Here is a 20299-nt window from a genome sequence, read left to right on the forward strand (position 1 = left end):
TTGCCCAGGAACACACAATGTCCTAAATCAGATCTGAACTCAGGAAAAAGAGTCTTCTTTACTCCAGAACCAGTATTCTGTCTATTGTAATACCTCCCTGCCTGTTGCCTATGTAAGGTTAAGAGGTATTATTACTACTTTCCCTAAATCATGGCTTCTGTGAGTTTGCCTAGAAAGCTAAATACCCTGTGTTAGAACACTATATCATGAGTAAATGTGCTTTGAGAAACAGAAAAACAGTACATGCTATCACGTCAAGGAGGTAAGTGAAAGCAATTAAAAGCTTTCTGAATTTAGATAAAATGCACTCTCCAATCTTAGAAGTCCCAGAGGACAAAATAAGGAAACAAATCTCCCTCCTTTTGGCAGAGAAGTAGGGCACCACAGGTGTGGAGTGTGCCAGTGCTATCATTTTATTGGCTGATTTTTCAGAATTGTTTTTCTTTGCTAAAAGGGAGGGTTATGGGAAGTGGGGCATATCAGGAAGTGATGGGTAAAAAAAGTCATCAATAAAACTTTTTTTAAAAGAAAAGAAAACCAACATGTAGAGCTGGAAAGGATTTCAGGGTTCATCTAGGCCTAACTCTCATTTCACAGATTAGGAAACTGAGACTAAGAAAGATACATGAATTATGATAACTCAGGTAACCATCAATTTACATACTTTTGGACTTGTGTTAGAAAATGCTATTCACATCCAGAGAAAGAACTATAAAATCTAAAAGCAGATCAAATCATACTATTTTCACTTTAAAGTTTTTTCTTTCTCATGGCTTTTCCTTTTTGTTCTAATTCTTTTTTCACAACATGACTAATATGGAAATATGTTTAACAGGATTGTACATGTATAGCCTATAATGAATTGCTTGCTGCCTTTAGGAAGGAGAAGGGAAAGCAGGGAGAAAAATTTAGAACTCAAAATCATACAAAAATGAATGCTGAAAATTATTTTTACAAATAATTGTGTGGAATACTATTAAGTGCAAAAAAAATCATGCTTATATTGAAACACAATATACTCCTGAATTAGGGCCTCCCTTCTATTACTTTTACATTTGGGGAAATATTTTTTTCTTAAGTTAAGTTAAACTTTCAAGTTAAAATTCACTGCTCTCTGTTATTTACTGATCTCATTAACTGAATAAATGATCTAGTCCTCTGTATGCAATTCTCATTTTCTTCCTTTCTCATCTTCTTGGTAGGGAAACAGTACTATCCTAAAAGCTAGCTCTCCTCTATCTAGCAGAAGCACACTGCAGATACACCTTCTTCCTCCTTGTCTTAATCCTAGAACCACAGATAGATAATAAGAAGTCACCTATCAATCACCAGTTATGGATGAATACACTGAGACCCAGTAGTAAGCAATAGAATGAGGATTCCATCTTTGGTTTTCTGGTTTCTATACCAGGGCTCTTCTGTCACATACTGTGTTCCTCTCAGTTTACCTATGAGCATGAGTTATATACAAGGGCAGTCAATATGACCACTGTCAGTGTTTGAGAACATCCCCAACAGACTATGAACAATTAATAAAATAATAAAATGGGTACTGGCATGCCCCCACTTTATACATTAATTAACTTCCAGCAACCTCATAACTTTAAACATCCAGAATACATGAACCCTCAAATCCCAAGGGAGGGCTTAGAATTGGACATAAAATGAAGCTTTTAGATTTAACAACCTTAGTGATCTGGTTTCCCCTCAGGTTACAGGCTATTAGAAAGGCAGAGGGGGTGGAGCTGTTAGAAACTGCAATACTGAGTAGTGACAGCTAATACTGAAAGAAGAAAAAAGCAGAGGCAGCAAAATCACAGATAGAAAGCACCTTTCACATAATATTTAATGGAGGGGAAAACATCCCCCACTCTCACACAAACTTCAGGAACCCTTAAAGGTATCACTATAGGATATCCCAGTCTAATAATTGATATTCTAAGTGATGACCCTAAATTTATTTTAAAAAATACTTAAATTATATTCAGTATGCTCATTTTTAAAAGGCAGAGAAGGAAATTTCCAATACATATTTTTAGGAAATATTTTTGTCCAGTTTTGTTTTAAGTTTAGGTGCTTAAAGTCTAAGCTTTAATTTTCTGAAACATGCAGACTCAGAAAGCTCATATTTCTACATGAGTTGAGAGTGTACAATATATTTTCTTCATGACAAACCTATGAAGAAGGTAGCAGAGATATTATTATACAGAAGAGGAAACTGAGGCTCTGAAATGCTTAAGTGACTTGCTCAGTCACACAAGAAGTGAAATGTGAAACTAGAGATTCTAATTGAAACTTTTTCTTTTGCCAAGCCCCACATCTAGCAATGCTAATTAAAGTCATTCTATATTTTGAACTGATATCCAATAGATTGTAGCAAGTGCACATAAGGTGAGATTACTGCTGAGGTCCTATCTGTAATGACTTTAATGGTGTGCTGAAAAAACACTGAAAAATCCTGGGTTCAGATCCTACTTCTGTCCTTTACTAGTCATGTGACACTGTACAGGTAAATTCATCTTTCTGTTGTAATTTCCTCATCTATAAAATGAGATAGGGGCAGCAGTAGCTAGGTGGTACAGTAGCTAGAACACTGGCCTTGGAATCAGGAGAGTCTGAGTACAAATCTATCTTCAAATACTTGACACTTACTAGCTATGTGACCTTGGGCAAGTAATTTAATCTACATTACCTCCCTATCCCAACCCTCCCAAAATGAAGTGATTGTACTAAAATCAAGCAGTCACCAAGCCAAGTTCTAAATATGACTTTTCAATTACTTTGAGGCATCTTGGATTCCACTCAGGTGTCTCCCCTACATGCCTAATCATATGAAAGCAGTAAAGGTGCAAATTTTATTTTAAGTAGCAAATTAACCATTTATTTAACATATCCATATTATTTATGAATAAAAATAATAAGGTATAATTTATACATCATTTTAAGGAATGCAAAGAGCCTTAGAAATATCTTATTTTATTCTCAAAACCATCCTGGGAAATAGGTACTATTATTATCACCTGTACTTTACTGATGATGAAACTGAAGCAGGCAGTGTTTAAGTCACTTGCCCATGATCACACAGCTGGAAAATGTCTGAGGCTAGATTTTTTTCCTGACTTCATTCAAGTCCAGCACTCTACTTCATTGCCTAAATGCCACTTGTTTAGACAAAAGCATAATTCAATTCAATCAACATTTGTTTCACTCCCATCATGTATAGAGAGCATTATTAGGTGTCCAGGGAGAAAGTTTATACATGAAATAGTTCCTGGCATTAGGAAAAGAGCTCGTGCACATGCACACTCATACACACCCACACCCACACACTCACTCACATACACACAAGAAAGTGGAAGTGGAAGTGCAAGCAAAGTCCTAGTGAGATCAGATAAGAAAAGGTTATAGTTACCATGAACCTTGGAAAGGATAGGGATTCAATGGGTCTAGACAATGTGGAGGAAGATGAAGTAGATTATAGACACAGGAAACAATGAATACAGGTAGGAAAACCCAAACAGGTAAAAATCTTCAATAAATCTATTTTGACCAGCGCATGGATTTTATGGAGAAGGAGATAAAGCTGGAAAGATTAAGAAGAGCTCAATTCTGGAGAGCTCTGAATTTCAGACAAAGAAGTTTTAACTAACAAAGTAACAAGTCTTATCCCAACTATACCCCCCAAAAAAACTCACCAAATTTTATACTGAGAAGTGATATGGAACAGAATATATATATATATATATATATATATATATATATATATATATATATATATATATATATATATATATATATATATATATATATATATATATATATATATATATAAGATATTAAAAGTGAAAGATGAAAAACTCAGGTTCCATTTTGCACACATTTGAGGTACTAGTGAGACCTCTAAATATAGACATCTTGCAGGCATCTGGAAAATTAGTTACCTTCATATTCAAGCATAAAATTCCAAAACTCCCCACTTAGCACAAGTGTGAAGAAATCAAAAACTCCCGAGGACAATTAACTATCTTGTCACTGAAGCATCATAAGCTCCACTATTCTCAATATTTGTTTATTTTCTCCCACATACAGGCTATTTCTGGCCCCTTCTGTTCCAGTCTATATTTAATTATATTTAGAAAATAGGTTTTAATTATCTCTTTAATCCTGCTCTTTGCACTAAATGCCCTCAATTCAACAAGTCTGTACTATTTATTAATGTGCATAGAAGCTTTCCATTTCTCTCAACCAAAGATATCTTGCCTTCTAAATCTCTATGTCAGTTTCTCCATCAATTAATAATCAATCAACATTTATTGAATATCTACTATGTGCTAGGCACATAGTAGAATATGTGCCTAGATCAAGGATATAAAAAGAGATAAAAGAATGTCTCATCCATTAAAGAGTTTACAATGTAATAGAGGAGATAACAAATATAAACAAAGTGAATTATATACAGGATAAATCAGAAATAGTCAACAGAAGGAGAGCACTGGAATTAAAAGGGGTTGGGGAAGGCTTCTTGTAGAAGATGGGGTTTTAGTTGCTATTTTAAAAATGTCAGTCATCAGAATGGAAGAGAGAGAGCATTCCAGGAATAAGGAATAGCCAGAGATAATACCCAGAGTAGAAAAAGATTGAATAGTTTATTTATGGAACAGCCAGGAAGCCAGTATAGTTGAAAGACTTAAACTGGTTTTTTAATGGAAGAGCCAACTACTTAATCAAACTAAACAAAAGTTTGTCGAAAGAAATTCGACAGGTTGGTCTAAATAGAAGAAACACAAAAGAGTCAAAAGAGGCTAAATCTGCTCTCACTGACTATGTGATATCCTTCTGGGATGACACCCTACTGGGGCAGTGCCCAGCTAGTCACCAAGATACTCTACCATAAGGAACAAAAGGTGATTCCTGCATCTCTCCTTAAAGATCAGGACCACATCTTTTTTTTTCTTCTGGAAGCCCAAAGGGAATTAGGATAGACTGTCATTTCATAAATATCTATGCAAAGTCTATTCAAGAAAAAAAAATACAGAAAAGAGAGAACACGTGGCCCTCAAGCTCCACCACATTATGAATTTTTCACATGAATCCCATGTGCTCATTGAATTAAATATGTTCTTTATTTGAAGAGCACTCAAAGAGCTTATACTATCATATATAAACATAACTAAACACATCTTCCTTACTACCATTAAAGACTCTATTTTAACAAGAATCTCTACAGAAGTTTTACTATTGAACATGTGACAGGATTTAAACTTCTATTCTCTGGAAATGTCACATAATGCTTATAAAATTATTCCTTCTCCCTCCCAATTCCTCCCATATTTATTCCCTAGCAGCTAAGAAGAGACACTTATTATTATGTGTGTACAAATTATCCAGTGGCTTAATTGGATATTAATTAAATCTTTCTTTAAAGAATGCATGATGGCTAATAGCCTCTAAGATTTCTTCAATGTTTAAGGGAAACTTAAAGCTTTATTCAGTCCATTTCAAAAATCATATTTTATATTCTATGATGTTAATTTTTAGTTTATGAGAAACAATTCCATTCTACATTTTTGAAGATGGAATTAAGAATATAAGAAATGATTTTTGTAAGAAATTTTGAAAACAGTAAAGCAATGCTTTTCTTAACCTATATTCTCCGAAACAGCACTAAACACAGAATCAGGACCTGGATTTCCTATTACCCAACTCTGTGCCTTGAATAAGGTCCTGAGAATAGTTATCTCTAAAATAAAAGAATTGGTCTAGATTAGGGATATCAAACACAAATAGAACTAGGGCTATTCCATAGATAGGGATCCCCCTAAGAGATGCAGATTGTCTTCAAAAATTATATGTTAACATTACTTATATTTTGTTGCATTTTTATCTATTTTGTTGAATATTTCCCAATTATAGCTTAATCTTGTTTGCACTTCCTCTAACTTAACGCTTATTTATTTGACACCTCTCATTTAGATCATCTAAAATCTCATCTATCTCTAAAATTTTTACTTTATGAATTCTCTTTCATACAGCAAAATATGGAATTGAATCAATATTATTCAGATTTCAAACTAAAATCCTTTTAAAAACTATCTCTAAAATACAGGGTGTCCCCAAAGTTTTAATGTAGTAGTTCTCAGTTTTAATAGACTAAAACTGTGCTAAGATTTTTGGGATACCCTGCATAGAATCATCCCTGAAAACCAGCTAACAAGAATGTAGAAAAGCACCATCAGGTTTCCTTAAGTTCTGCTTTAAAAACTTTATCTAGGAATTCATTTTTTTGGCCTATACTTCTGGAGAGAAGAGAAAGAAGGGGAAATATATATATATATTGCCCATTGTAATCCATCTGCTCAGTTATGTATTTCACTCAGTAACTCCCTCCGCTGCTGCAACAGTCTCTCCATTACTCACTATTAATCACCATTTAAAAAGTGGGGTGGGGGGCAGAGTAAATGAGCAAAATCTTTCAGCCATCTGTCTTAAACTATAAAACAAACTGCAGGCTAATTTCAGACCCTCTGGATTAAAAATCTAAGTTTTTAAACAGTTAACTATTTTCTTGTCATCTACTCTGGAGATGGTAATTTTTTTTTTCCTTAGGAAGGAGGAAATCTTCCTCCCCCCCCCCCTTTTTCTCTCAACCTCAAACCAAAAGCAGAATGAGCACAAGCCGAAGCCCACTTCAGGGAAGGCTAAAGCCCCCAAAGTGAAGATTTTCATTTTCACCATTTGTTTATTTATGGCTATGCCTCCCGATCATCCATTTGAAAGACCTAAAACTGTTGGTGAGGCAGAGTAAAAGGAGAGGCCTGAAACAAAATGTGACTTCCAGGGAGGGCTAAGTAAGACCACAGTACATGAGTCAGCAGCACAGATACTGAAAGGTGATAAGGAGAAACAGATGCAGCTGGGCTTTATTAAAACAAGAACTTACAAGCCTCCCTAGACTTTCCAAAAAGAAGTTTCAGACTGCTGTCATTTTATATTTCAATAACTTTTATCTCAGGTAAGAAAACCCAATTCAGTAAATGTGAAAATATGTATCTTTCATTTTTACCAGTGAGATCTCTGTTTCCTGTCTCTCCCTCTTTCTCTCATAAAGAAACACACACACACACACACACACACACTTGAATGGTCTCAAAAGAAAGCAAAGCAATGAGATTAAAAAATAAATCCTAAACTTTTTCATATGAAAAAAAAAACTTTCAAAACTAAATGGCAACTAAATCATCTACTGAATAAAAGACAATCTATGCTAAGATATAAAATAAACTATTAAGCCATCCATGAAAAACTCACAATGCATTTTTCACTCCCCCTTTCAGTCACATCTTTGTTAAACACATGTGGTATACAAAAACTTATAGTGCAGAAGAGAAAACTCTTACCAAAGTCCCTAAGTAAATTCAGTGATCTTGGATTATGGACATTTATTTTTCCTTCTAGCAGAGCAAGCCCAGTAGGAATGAAGGAAGGCTAGACTCTCTAATATTAATTCTGGCGAGCTGAGAGTAGATCTATATGGCATGAAGATCAAAATACTCCTCTCTGTTGTTATTCTCTGGCTGCATTTCCTCTTCCCTGCATCCAAGGCCATCTCCAGTTGTTCTGATCTATATCTTACCATTGTACCCAGATGGCTCTGAAGGAGAATGTGAGACTGATGACTTCACACACTCTTCCCTCATTAATGGTACCCAGAGATCTGGAAAATGGCTGGTTTATCTTTAACAGGAGACTCTAGTGATAGAAAGGATCCAGAATGGAAGAAATTCTGAGATAATGATTGAATCTTTGCCATTTATAGGACCACACAAAACATTTCCAACTTCTTTTTATTGCTTCTTCTGCTATGGCTGCCCAAACAATTAGATGGTTTTCAATTGTCATCCTGAGCTATAATTTTTTTTTAATCACCTCCTATAGAACTTAGATATGAACATGAGAAGATGAAGCTTTAAGGGGCTTTAAAAGGAATTTAAAATGAGCATCAGCCCTAGTATAAATAAAATAATAAGCTAATCACATCTCATAGCTACAAGAATCTGCTTCATTGAGCTTCCACTTCGTTTTAAGTGGGAAAGATATCTTAGGAAGGAAGGTAACTACAAAATGACTTGTCTGGGTCTAGAGAAAAGCCAATGTATCTTTTAAATTTTCTCCCAATATAAAGAGAAGTACACATAGAAAAAATACATTAAAAAAAAAGTTTTGTGGCAAGTTTTACCTGAAAAGAGCAGTGTTTTAATGGAATCTACACTTGACAGGAACAACTTCTCTGTCTGGTCAAAAGTAACATTAAATTGGGGAAAGTGGGGAGCAATGTCTTCCTCTCCATATAATAAGTGTATATATATATATGCACATAATACATATAATATATGTAATATACATGACATATGTGGGAGTATGGACCCATATAAACAAATAAATAAAATATACGCATACTAGATGGATGGAATTGCTAGAATAAATACAGGATGAGTTTTTACCTCAGCTTTTGAAATCACTCAAATAGCCTCTGAGTCAGGACAAGAATACTGAGGTGTAACATACACACCCATCAATTGTTGGACAAGAGACTAGGAACTGGACAGAAGGTTTACAGAACAGATCTTTTCAGTCATTTTTATATAACTTTAAGCTACTATGCACTCCTTTCTCTCCCAATTCCAAAAAAAAATTGCTTTCACTCTACACAATCACTCAAGTGCTACAAACCACTTCTAAAGGCACTATGCAACACTCCTTCCTATCCTCCCTCTAAGAACTTCAGATAAAAATCCATTGTGCTCAATACTTTGCTTGGTGACCGCTAAAACTTGGGGTGTTATTTCTTAAGAATAAAATAAAGATAGTCTAAACTGATGAAAGTAAATGTCTTTTTGACATTTTAGTACTTGAAGACTCTTTGCTATGGAAAAAAATACTTCCTACACTAGGTTTAGTAGTTTCTTTCTTTTTTTTTTCTTTTGAACTTCCAAGGTAGTGTGATTCTACTCCATATGTAAAATGATTCATTAGACAGATTTATACAAAAGCTCCAGAGACAAGGGAGAGAGAAGAGCAATAATAAAGCTAATCCACATTCAAATAGGAGACTGTTCAGAGTTTTTCTCTCTCCACAAGAGTTAAAAAGAGTTCTCTGATTTTTGTTTCCATATAGTAGCATTAATATCTTACTAAAATACCAGTGATAGGGGCATTTGTAAATACTTTCTCCAAGGAGAAAGGAGTACATGTGAAGTCACTATAAAACTTGTTTTGTAGGCTTTTACATAGTTCTCATTTGGACTTTGATGCAAACAAAATGCAGTAGAAATAAATACATCACACAGTAAGGAGATAGGAATTTAGATGTAGTCCACATTCTACTACTAAGGAGCTGTATAACTAACTTGGGGTAAATCATTTCACCTGCACGCATTTTCCCTTAATTTCCTCCTACGTGAAAAACCCAGTTCTCTTGACTATCAAAAGGTCTTGCCACTATGCTTTACACATTTAGTCTTGTCTATGTTAGGCATTGTGCCTAACTGGAAGTAAAGAGTCCCTGATCTCAAAGAGCTTACACTTATCTTGTATTTTCTATTCACTGGCAAATCCAAAAGGCAAGTGTGCCTTAGTTATTCACATCTGAATGAGTCCCTTCCCTTTTCTGGGCCTCAGTTAGTTGGTTACTTTAGATGATGAATGGATTGAACTAAAAGATCTCAAGATTTCCTTTTAATTCTAGCTCTATGATTTTATTTTTCTGGATCACTGGCTCCAATCCCAAAAGTCCAGCTCCAAACTACCAGAGTGGTTTCTTTGAGCAGTCACTTTTCAGGTATTACTACCTAAGTTTGTCATCTCTCTCTGCCAACATCCAACCTAACCACAAATGCAATGCTATTTGAAAATGAAAGGAACAGGATATCTTAAGAAAGAAAAAGTATATAACCACAGAGCAAACTATGACCCAGCCATATTATATGTCATTACCATTGCACCATCTCACAATGGTGATGCTGAATGGACCATCAGCCAGAAAAACAGTAGTTGAAGACCATAAAAGGACAAAAAAAAAGAAAAAAGGAAAGAAAAAGCTCTTCCAAATCCAACAGTTATATCTAATACCTTTTCTTTTTGTATTTGCTCAAAGTGGAATACAGGCAGAGACAGAGAGAGTACTTGTGCTAAGAAATATTTCATGATGGATCAACCAGAAAAATTACACTAATTAATAACTCCCCCAAATGCTTTTAATTGCATGCCTTACCTCTGCTTCCATCTTCTCCCCCCCACCAATTAAGACCAGCTTTTGAGGATCATGTGCTGAAAATCTTGAATCTCAAGCAAGATTCTGCCCAAACCATCCAGGACAATCTGAGTCACCTCCTCCCATCTCCCTACTACCCAGTTGGTGTTCACTCATGAAATACAAACTCCTTTTAAATTAGTGTAAGCTAAGCATAATTAAGGAAGGTAAAAATCTGTCAGAAAAATGGTATATTCCAATCAAAACAAAACAAAACAAAAATGGATGCCAATTTAGATACTCTATGCAACTGCTTCCCCCTTTGAAAAGAAATAGTGAATTATCTGTATTTTTAAAAGTTAAATTATCTTAAAAAGATGATTTAGCTTTTAGTTACTTTTATCATTCTGTGGGATCAACAGTTGTCTGACCTTCCATTTTCAAAGAAAAAAAATTGCAGGCTCTTAGAAAATATGCATGTTAAGGATTATGAGAAAACACTTTTTCTTTATCTCTCCAGGTAAAAGGTAGGATAGTCCAGTAATCTAGCAAGAAAAAAATTATTATATAAACAATGCTAATGCACTGCTCTCCAATATTCAACTTTTCAGATTAAAATATTATTTAAGGAACATAATATAACATATTAAAAAGATCACATAAATAAAATATATATTATATAACATATTAAAAAGATACTTAAAGAAGACAAATTGTTAATGGTTATATCAGGATGACTTCCTGTTCAATAAGTCAACAGGCCCTCAATCTTTTCCAGCCTTTCAACACTTTCTACTCAACTGCAGTTTCATGGTTCCCATGTTGAAATGAAAAAATAGTAATTTGTAAAATATATTATTTAATAAAAAATTCTTGATAGGATCAAAATTTAATAATAACAATAATAATAATAATAATAATAATAATAATAATAATAATAATAATAATAATAATAACCTTTTATTTTTCAAAATACAAACAAAGATATTTTCAACATTTACCCTTGCAAAACTGTGTTCCAAATTTTTCGCCCTCTCTACCCCCTCCCTCTTCCTCAGGCAGCAAATAATCAAATACAGGTAAAACAAATAGGGTCAGTTCTTCACCCTTCTATGTAATTTATGGTGATCTGTGTTAAGTGCCTTAAACTGTGTCAGTTGACATATCAAGAAAAATCAAGAAAAAAATCAAGAAAAAATGGGGATAATGAAAATGAATCTTTTATAAAGTACTGTGAGGCTTAAATAAAATAATAGGAAAAACTATGAAATTCTGTGATTTATGAAAGGGTAATAAATTTAGGTTCAGAGCATAATTACTAAGGGTTAGGTTCTAATTTTGGATTTTCTTGTTAAAGAGTTTTTTAAAAAAGTACTAATACCATTGACTAATGTGGACTTGCTTGTGTTTTGTTTTTGCCTTCATCTACCTGGGAATTTCTAGTCTTGGAGGAAATTTAAACTTCTATTTACTAAGAGGATATGTGTGTATGTGCATATTTACATAAATTGTATATATGTATATGAACATACATATATATCTATACACACATTTATACATATATAGATCTCTCTTCTCTCTATCACTCTCTCCTGTTACCAGAGAAGCAATATGACTTAATAGAAAGAAGTTTGGCCTCAAGTTCAAGTTCTGACATACTCCACCTTTATGAACATGAATGGGCAAGTCAGTTAGCTTCTTAATGCCCAGGACAATTATCTAAACCTAAATATTTTAGAGGAGTTTGCTGATTGGCATCAATAGAAAGAGGGTCCATCCTACTGTTCGGATCTCAAAGATAATTTAATTCAAACTCTTTGTTTTACAGATGGGGAAACAGTTCTAACTTCCAGAGAGAAAACAACATGCCCATGGGTACACAGCTAGTTATTATCAGACCTGGGATTAGAATACATGTCTCTTGACTCCTCATTCACTTTGCCAATCTATCTGAAGTGGAGATTTGGTACATTAATCTACCCATTTTAAATCACAGACCTGAATTAAGAACCAAAATAATAATAAAAAAAATTCTTCCACTCACACCTTCAACCCCCAAGACTGAACTGTGAATAGTGATGAAAGACTGGGGATGGACTCCCTTAGTTACCGTATTAGTTGCCAGGGGAGAGTTTCCAACCTACTTCAAATCTAAGAGAAAATGAACACTTAAAAGATTCAATGGAAATTGTGGGGAGTGCAAAAAAAGAAAGACACAATCAAATGGCTCTCCTTCATCTACTGGTTAGCAAATTACTCAGCTAAACTGAGAGGAGTGTTGAGGAGAAATCTAGAGTAGCATTTGCTTTATTTTGCTCCAACTACCTCCTACCTAGTTAATCAAATTAAGAGTAGATAAAAAAGAATCCAGTGAAGAAAAATACTTTTTCTTTTTTACTTTTCATCCTTATGAAGAAATCTTTTCTTTTCTGTCAACATCCCACCTATGACATCAGGCATGCCATTACAGTCACAAGGTAAGTGAAATTTGCCATTTATGCTTCTACTCACACAAAGTTGTGTGATGAGGTTTTTTTTAGTCTATTCATTTCCTTAGTGAATGAATGAAAATATGACCACAAACCTTTCTAAATGTTATACTAGTCTGTTGAAGATCAACCTTGCCCCAGGAACTAAATAACTTTTTTTCTCTTTTCACTTAGATTAATGAGACAATTGAAAGATGACTCATATGCATGGTTGATGAAGCAATTAATCCCAACTCTTCCTCTCTGAATCATCTGAATTCTTCTCCTCATGGGAAAAATTAATCCTATATAAGAAGCAAAAAAGTGTTCATATTAAATTTTGCATTTCATCTCAATTGTATTTCTAGGGGAAACTATGTAACTATATGAACAAATTTCAACAAGATCATGCTGATCAGAATTGCTTCCTCTATTTCAATTCAGAAATCCTATTTTTACAGGAACATATTTCTGAGACTTTCCTATACAATTAGCTTACTCACTAATTTTTTTTTAAAGAAAAGGGAACAAAAGGATAACACACTCTTATGGGTAAAAATGTATATGACTGTGTATTCCTCCATAAAACTGTTTTCTAAATTCCAGTTAATACAGGACTACAGGGTGAATATGATTTGCTAATATCAATTAAAGTTGAGGCAATGTTCAAAGTCATATGCACTCATTCTCTACACAGTATGATTGCCCTCTACCAGCCAACAAAAACAGAATAAAATCTTACTATTAGGATCTCAAAGATTATTTAATTCTTGTTTTATAAAAGAAACTGAGCTCTAACTCCAGAGAGGATACAGCATGCCCATGATCACACAACTAATTGTTATCAGATCTGGGATTAGAATACAGGTCTCTTGACTCCCCCATTCAGTTTTCTTACTATCTGTCTGAGATGGAGATTTAATATACTTTTTTTGCTTTTGAAAGTGAAAAGCTAAGTATCAAAGTTTAAACTATTTATAGACTAAAATGAGGTATGTAACCAGCTTATACGTTATAATTCTAATTTTGCCTCATGTCAACTTATAAAGAAGTCATCAAAATGTAAGCAGTCATACAAAATTCAAGTGGCCCTAGAAGTATGTTATAATAAAGGATACACTCAACTTGAAATCCAAGGACCTAATTCAAATTTCACCCTTACTTCCTGTGTATATGGGCTACTTACTTCCTGTCTAGATGGCTTTAAGTTAAGACATTTGACTTCTGTGGTTCTTAGTTTCCTCATATGAAAAATGAAAGGTTTGGACTAGATGCCATTTTAGGTTTCATTATAGGTTCAAAGCCTATATGAATTTATTACTACCAGTTCAATCCTGCCCAATTCCCCATCATTCTTAATCCCCCTATCACTAGGTTTAGGGGATTAAAGTGACTGACTATAGCCAAATACAATCCAATAGAAGCATCCAAGAAAAGTAAACAACTTTGCAACCTTCAGTTGCTGTCTTTTAAGCCCTCTAACATGTACCCATTTCAAACTATACAGCTGAATTAACTACTTTTGGAGACAATAATGGTCATTTACTATCTAAATACTCTAATTTCAGCATTTGCAAACAAGAATCATTAATGAAATGGATATCAATAATGAAATTTTTCCTAAGAGGATACTTTAATAAACAAGCTTCAAGATTCTAAACCTCATAAGGAAATGCATAGTAAATAAACCTAGATATTAAATCATTAGCTTAAGTTTCTATATCCTCCCCCACATGAAAGAGCATGCCAGGGGAACACTGGGTCTGGAATTCACTAGACTATACCCCTCATTTAGTGTCTGGGCAGTTAGGTGGTACAGTGCATCAGGCCTGGAATCAAGGAGACATGACATCAAATTTTACCTCATATATTTACTAGCTGTGTGCCCCTGACAAATTACTTAGCTCTCTTTGCTTCAGTTTCCTCATCTATAAAATGTGTTGCAAAAGAAAGTGGCAAATTACTTTAATATCTTTACCTGAATTCAAATTTTACCTCAGATACTTACTAGTTGTGCGCACCTGAAAAATCATTTAGCTCTCTTTGCCTCAGTTTCCTCATCTATAAAGTGAATTGGAAAAGAAAATGGAAAACCATTTCAATATCTTTGCCAAGAAAACCCCAACTTGGTTATGAAGACTTGGACATGATTGAAACAACAGCATAACAGCATCTGGTGACTAGTCACCTCATTGTAGGAGATAATGCTGTTACTTCCCCAAAAATGTTTAAGTACTGTGACTACCTATCTATCAGCTATATATTTAATTGGAAAACTCAGTTTGGGAAACAAAACCCAACAAAGTCATGTTTCCATTAGCCAACAAAGCTTAACATCTGCCATCTATGAGAATCACAAATCTCTAGAATGTCAATATGTGGTTACTGAAAGCATAGAACTTGGAATCAGGAGACCCATATCAAAGCCTCTACTCTTAAGATTAATTATGTAACCTCTGAAATGTCATAAATCTATGCCTCAGTTTCCCCATCTATAAATTCAGAATAGGGCTAGGAATAGGAGAAGTTGAAATAAGGGCTCTCTGAGGTTCTTTAGAAATTCTAGTCCATGTTCCAGAAAGGCAATTAAAGCTCAGCAAGACTCTAACTCTTCTGATACTCAACACACACACACACACACACACACACACACACACACACACACACACACACAGAGATCTTCACATCTCTTCATGACCTTACCTAATAGTGTTAGTCCAAGTATAGCAACCAATGTATTTTAAGAAACCAAATTCTCCTAGGGATTTATTTAGACAATGATAGAACTAAGCCCAATCTCCCCTAGGGATAAAAGACAAAGTTCTTAACTTTGTATTAAGCTAACTTCTCAAATACAGACAAAAGAGGAGCATTGTTCTAGCTTCTCCATTCAGCAGCTTGAAAACCAGTGCAAAGAAATTATGAACAGAAAATCAAATATGCCCTGATCCCAGTACTATGAAGTACTACTTTGGACAACAAAATCTTTATGATGACAATTCCTTCTGAGTGGGGAAAAAGGGATATTAGAGACTTTCAAAAAATTGACAGCAGTTTTTCCCCTACTGTTAATGAGCAGCAGTTGCTCAGCACTCAGAAAAAATTTTGCCTATGAACAAAACAATGAATTTTATTTATTAAAATTACTGAAAGGAAATGAGAAAGAGGGCATCAGAAGTTTACTAACTGTCTTCCCAACCATACTAGTATTATGCAAAGCCAAATACCTCTTTAAGGAAGGAAAAACCAAACTACAAATGAAACAGGAATGTGAAGCATCTCCTTTCCTGTCAGCTCTTCCTTCCCAAAGTTTCTAACCTTCAGGTCATGCTCATACCCAGAAACAAATAGTGGGAATTTTTGAGCTGCAAGTTCTAGAGGAAGTGCTTTTATTTTTATATTTGAGCTGTTTTATTAGAGCTGCTCAATTCTACTACAAAACTCTACTAGGAATTAAATATTATGCACTCTTTGGTAAATTATCAAAATGTAAACCAACAGCCATAGCAGGACCAAGAAAGCTGCCAAGAATTTTAATATAACTATTTTAGTAAGAAAGAACATTTTCCCCCTGCTGTTTTCTGCAGCTGTATCAACCTCAATTATCATAGTCTTTTATATGTGTGAATAAAAATCTGAACATATGAGTTTATATGTTTTTGCATTCATGCTCAGGATTTCATATGAAATATCCAAATGGAAGAAATAATAGAGAAATGGTAAATGGTTAAGTGGTTAAAAATCACTTTTTCTACTTTAATTATTCTAGATTGTTTGGTGTCACTGATCACTACATGCCATCAAACCCAGTTAACAAGAAATTTAATGACTCAAATGAATACACAAGGCAAATGCTCCTTAGCAGACGGTGTCAATTGTCTAAAGTCATCTGTTTTCATTCGCTCTCTGCTATTTTTATTATGCATCATCACCAGCATTATGACATTAGGAAAATTCCCCGGTCAAGATAAATATGCATATTTTATATACTTTAAGAAAACAGAAAGAGACAATCACTTTACCTTGCTTTCACAGACTGATAGATCCCATTTTGCCTTCATGATAGACTGCTAAACATATTAATGCCCTGTCAAAAAATGTCAAAGGAAACAATTATTGATTAGTGCATTCAAATGTATTATGCATATAGAATAACACATGACCATAACTTTAAGAAAGCATGTAATATTGTAATAGAAAAATCATCAGCCAAATCTACCAAGTAATTGTAAAGTTAAGAATGAACAATCAGAAAGAAAACATTGGCCTATTACAAAAAATTGATCAAAAGAGTCCTGTGTGTTAATAGTATATAGAATAGCTCCCTTAATTAGGCTTGATTCTACATTTACTGATAAGAATCTCACTAAGTAGTTAGAATTTCACATGACCACAACTACTCAAGTTGTCTTTTGAGTTCTTAAAGCTACTATGGCTTTTCTGGTTAAAGTTCAAGTTTCTATTCTGTTCAAAACACCACAATTTTTTTTTTAATGATACTGGAGATCGCAGCAGAAGGATTATTTTTGTTTTGTTTTGTTTTTTGCCATGGCATATTAGACATTTTGAATGAATTTGGACATATGGGTAAAAAGAACATAAGGAAGATGCCCTTCTTGGGGCATCCACATGTGGGGACACCACAAAGCATGTAACACATACACACACACACACACACACACACACACACACACACACACACACTTCCTTCCTTTTTCACATGGTTACTAACTTTTTATCTTCTTTACTGAAAATTGGCAAGGAAAAGGAAGAAAAACCTGACATCTCAATATGTCTAGAAAAGTGGAAAAAACTGATTCAGGAGTCCCTAAATATTAGTTCTCTTCCCCTCAAAGTAAAATACCCTCTTTTCTCAAAAAACCCGATACTTAATGAAACTCAGGAAACATGTCCACCAACCAAATCTTTTCTCATAGCTTAGGGGAGGGAAGGAGGGAGGGAGGGAGGGAGGAGAGAGAGAGAGAGAGAGAGAGAGAGAGAGAGAGAGAGAGAGAGAGAGAGAGAGAGAGAGAGAGAGAGAGAGAGAATGAGAATGTTTGTATTTGTTTGTCTGTTTGTATGTATATAGTTGCTTAAAAATTGGACAGAACTCCCTGAAAGTAAGAATTGTTTTTGCCTTTCTTTGAATGTCCTTATTAAACATAGTGTTTGAAATATAATAAACCCTTAATAATTGCTTATTGACTAACTGATATGAAATAATCACATTATATAGATAGCCACATAAGGGCCTCTACAGATTGGTTCCATTATATTTTTGCTTTCAGTAAATCCCTTCTCCATGTTCTGTATAAAGGCATAGTTAGGGAATGAGGTGATATCGCCAATGATATCCAGTCCAATCCATTTAGAAATTAATGTTTCTCCACCCAATCTGGGAATTCACTACACACAATGTGAGAGAATTAGAATTTCACAGCAAGATAAAAAAACCTCTATGTCACCAAAAACTGTCTAGTATTCTCTCATTATTCAACGTCCTGCCTGCCTCAAATTCTTGGCCTTCTACTTGTATGGCCACACAGGATAGCATCCAAAGAAGTTAGTGATCCTTGAAAGACAAATATAAGCACTTAAGAAACTAATGCAATATTTACTCAGAAATCAGGAATTTTCTGTTTTCCTGCCATTCTTGTTCTCTTCTTCCTCCAAAATTATAATAGCTACTGTCTTAATATTACTATTAGAGAAATTAATCTGATGTTTTCTTCAGTAAGTTAAGCATAAAACCATTTGCTATCTAAATTTATTTTATTTTTAATGATTTAACCTTTTGGGGGGGTCATTCTTCACTTAAAAGAACTATTACTAATTTCCATTTTATTACTATAGTACTGTGGTTGATACTTTTTAGCCCTAGCAAGTTATCAGTCTTCCCCACAGCCCTCCTATTCCCAAATCTCTGAAAGTTCCTCACTTACAAACTTCCTGACAAAACAATACACAAAGGGAGTCAGCAGTCATCAACTTCACTTGGTCCTTATTCATTTCCCCAGTGATATAGAATTGATTGCTAACTTGGTGTGGTGCAAGAGCACTCACTATATGAGGAGTCAAGAGACTTGCATGCAAAGCAGTGTCTAAATATTAGGGGAAAGCAAGAGGTTCACATCAGAATTCAATACTGAAAGTCTTACACCATTACTTTTGAGCGCTTCAAAGTGAAATCCATTGAAATCATTCTTTGGAGTTCCATACTGTCCTTGACATGGCCCTGGGTCCTTGAAAGTCATTAGAGTGGAATATCAACTCGGGTACATTCATCCTATTAGGGGAAGGCTTCTATTATGGGTGCAAAAAGACTAAGCATTTAACATATCTATCCAGCAACTTATGAAGATTCTCAAGTAAGAGATGGATAGAAGTATTGTGATTGATTTGTCCCACCAATCAATTCATAAATTGTATCAATTACTAAGGGGAGTTAAGCTTAAATGAGTTAGTGACCATATTTATATGCATTGCAACCATACTGCTAAGATATCATCCATACCATGGTATTTATAGCTTCATATAGTATCAGAGCTAAGCCCTTAGAGATGCTCCAGTTCAATTCCCTCTTTTTATACAAGAAACTTGAGGTCCAGAGAAGTTAAATGATTTAATCAAGAGCACAGTTGAAGCAATTAAATAGTGCAGTGGATAGAGTGCTGAGCCTGGAGTCAGGATGACTCATCTTCCTAAATTCAAGTTGAGCCTCAAATACTTGCTGCCCATTTGAGCAAGTCACTTAATTCTGTTTGCCTCAGTTTCCTGATAGAAAATTAACTGAAGAGGAAAATGGCAAACTGCTCCAGTATCTTTGCCAAGAAAACCCAAAAGGGTCACAAACAGCTAAACATGACCAAAAATGACTCAATAACAACAAAAAGATCATAAAACTAGTGAAGGTCAGAGATGGGACTCTAATCCAAACCCTCTTGACTGAGTTTAATACTTATTGCATTATCTTAGTCATTTGTTAGTTCTCTTTGTAGACTTTCTGTTTCTTTACTATATTTCCAGGTTATTATTTTAAGGATTATATGGAAATATGGGGAAGAACTTATGGAATTTTATGGAAAATTCTAAACAGCTTTCTTATACTTGTAGAATTGTTCATCCAAGGCATTTTCCTCTCTCTGACAAATGCTCCTTTCCTCTATCCCTTTTTAACATATGCCATCAGACTCCCTACTCAAAATATCATCTCACCTATTATGATACCATGAGAGCAAGATTGAGGAAATGAAAGAAATTTGCAAATTTTCAACAAATGCTCTATAGTTCTCCAAAATGATATATTACAGCTGGGTGTTAGTGAATAAGCAATAGAATGTACATGTATTAATCTCATTCTATAAATGCATAAAAGGATTAGAAGTTAAACAATGGGAAATATTTGAAAATTTACAAAAAAAAAAAAAAAAAAGTAGAACAAGAGCCATATTTGAATCTACTAAAACAAGTACATAAGCTGTTTTGCTTTTCACTAACTCAAAGACCACTTCCCAACACTACTCAATGCAGGTGCTGAAAATGCCTAAGAAAAAAAATGCATTTTTTAAAAAAAAGTCTAGAT

At 34.3% G+C, this 20299-nt stretch overlaps 1 protein-coding gene across 13 annotated transcripts in view; it reads right to left on the reverse strand.

The window, feature by feature from the left end:
• Positions 1 to 20299, reverse strand: part of ATXN1 (ataxin 1) — a 504682-nt gene that overhangs the window by 439411 nt on the left and 44972 nt on the right. For 11 of the 13 annotated variants that reach the window (XM_074272282.1, XM_074272211.1, XM_074272284.1 and 8 more), the window contains one exon: positions 16740 to 16804. The gene's annotated coding sequence lies outside the window, so the exon portion shown is untranslated. Of the gene's footprint in view, positions 1 to 14725; positions 14779 to 16739; positions 16805 to 20299 lie in introns of all 13 variants that reach the window. The other 2 variants (XM_074272265.1, XM_074272278.1) reach the window with 1 other exon arrangement.

Source organism: Sminthopsis crassicaudata, chromosome 1, assembly GCF_048593235.1.
Source record: "Sminthopsis crassicaudata isolate SCR6 chromosome 1, ASM4859323v1, whole genome shotgun sequence".
NCBI classification, from domain to species: domain Eukaryota; kingdom Metazoa; phylum Chordata; class Mammalia; order Dasyuromorphia; family Dasyuridae; genus Sminthopsis; species Sminthopsis crassicaudata.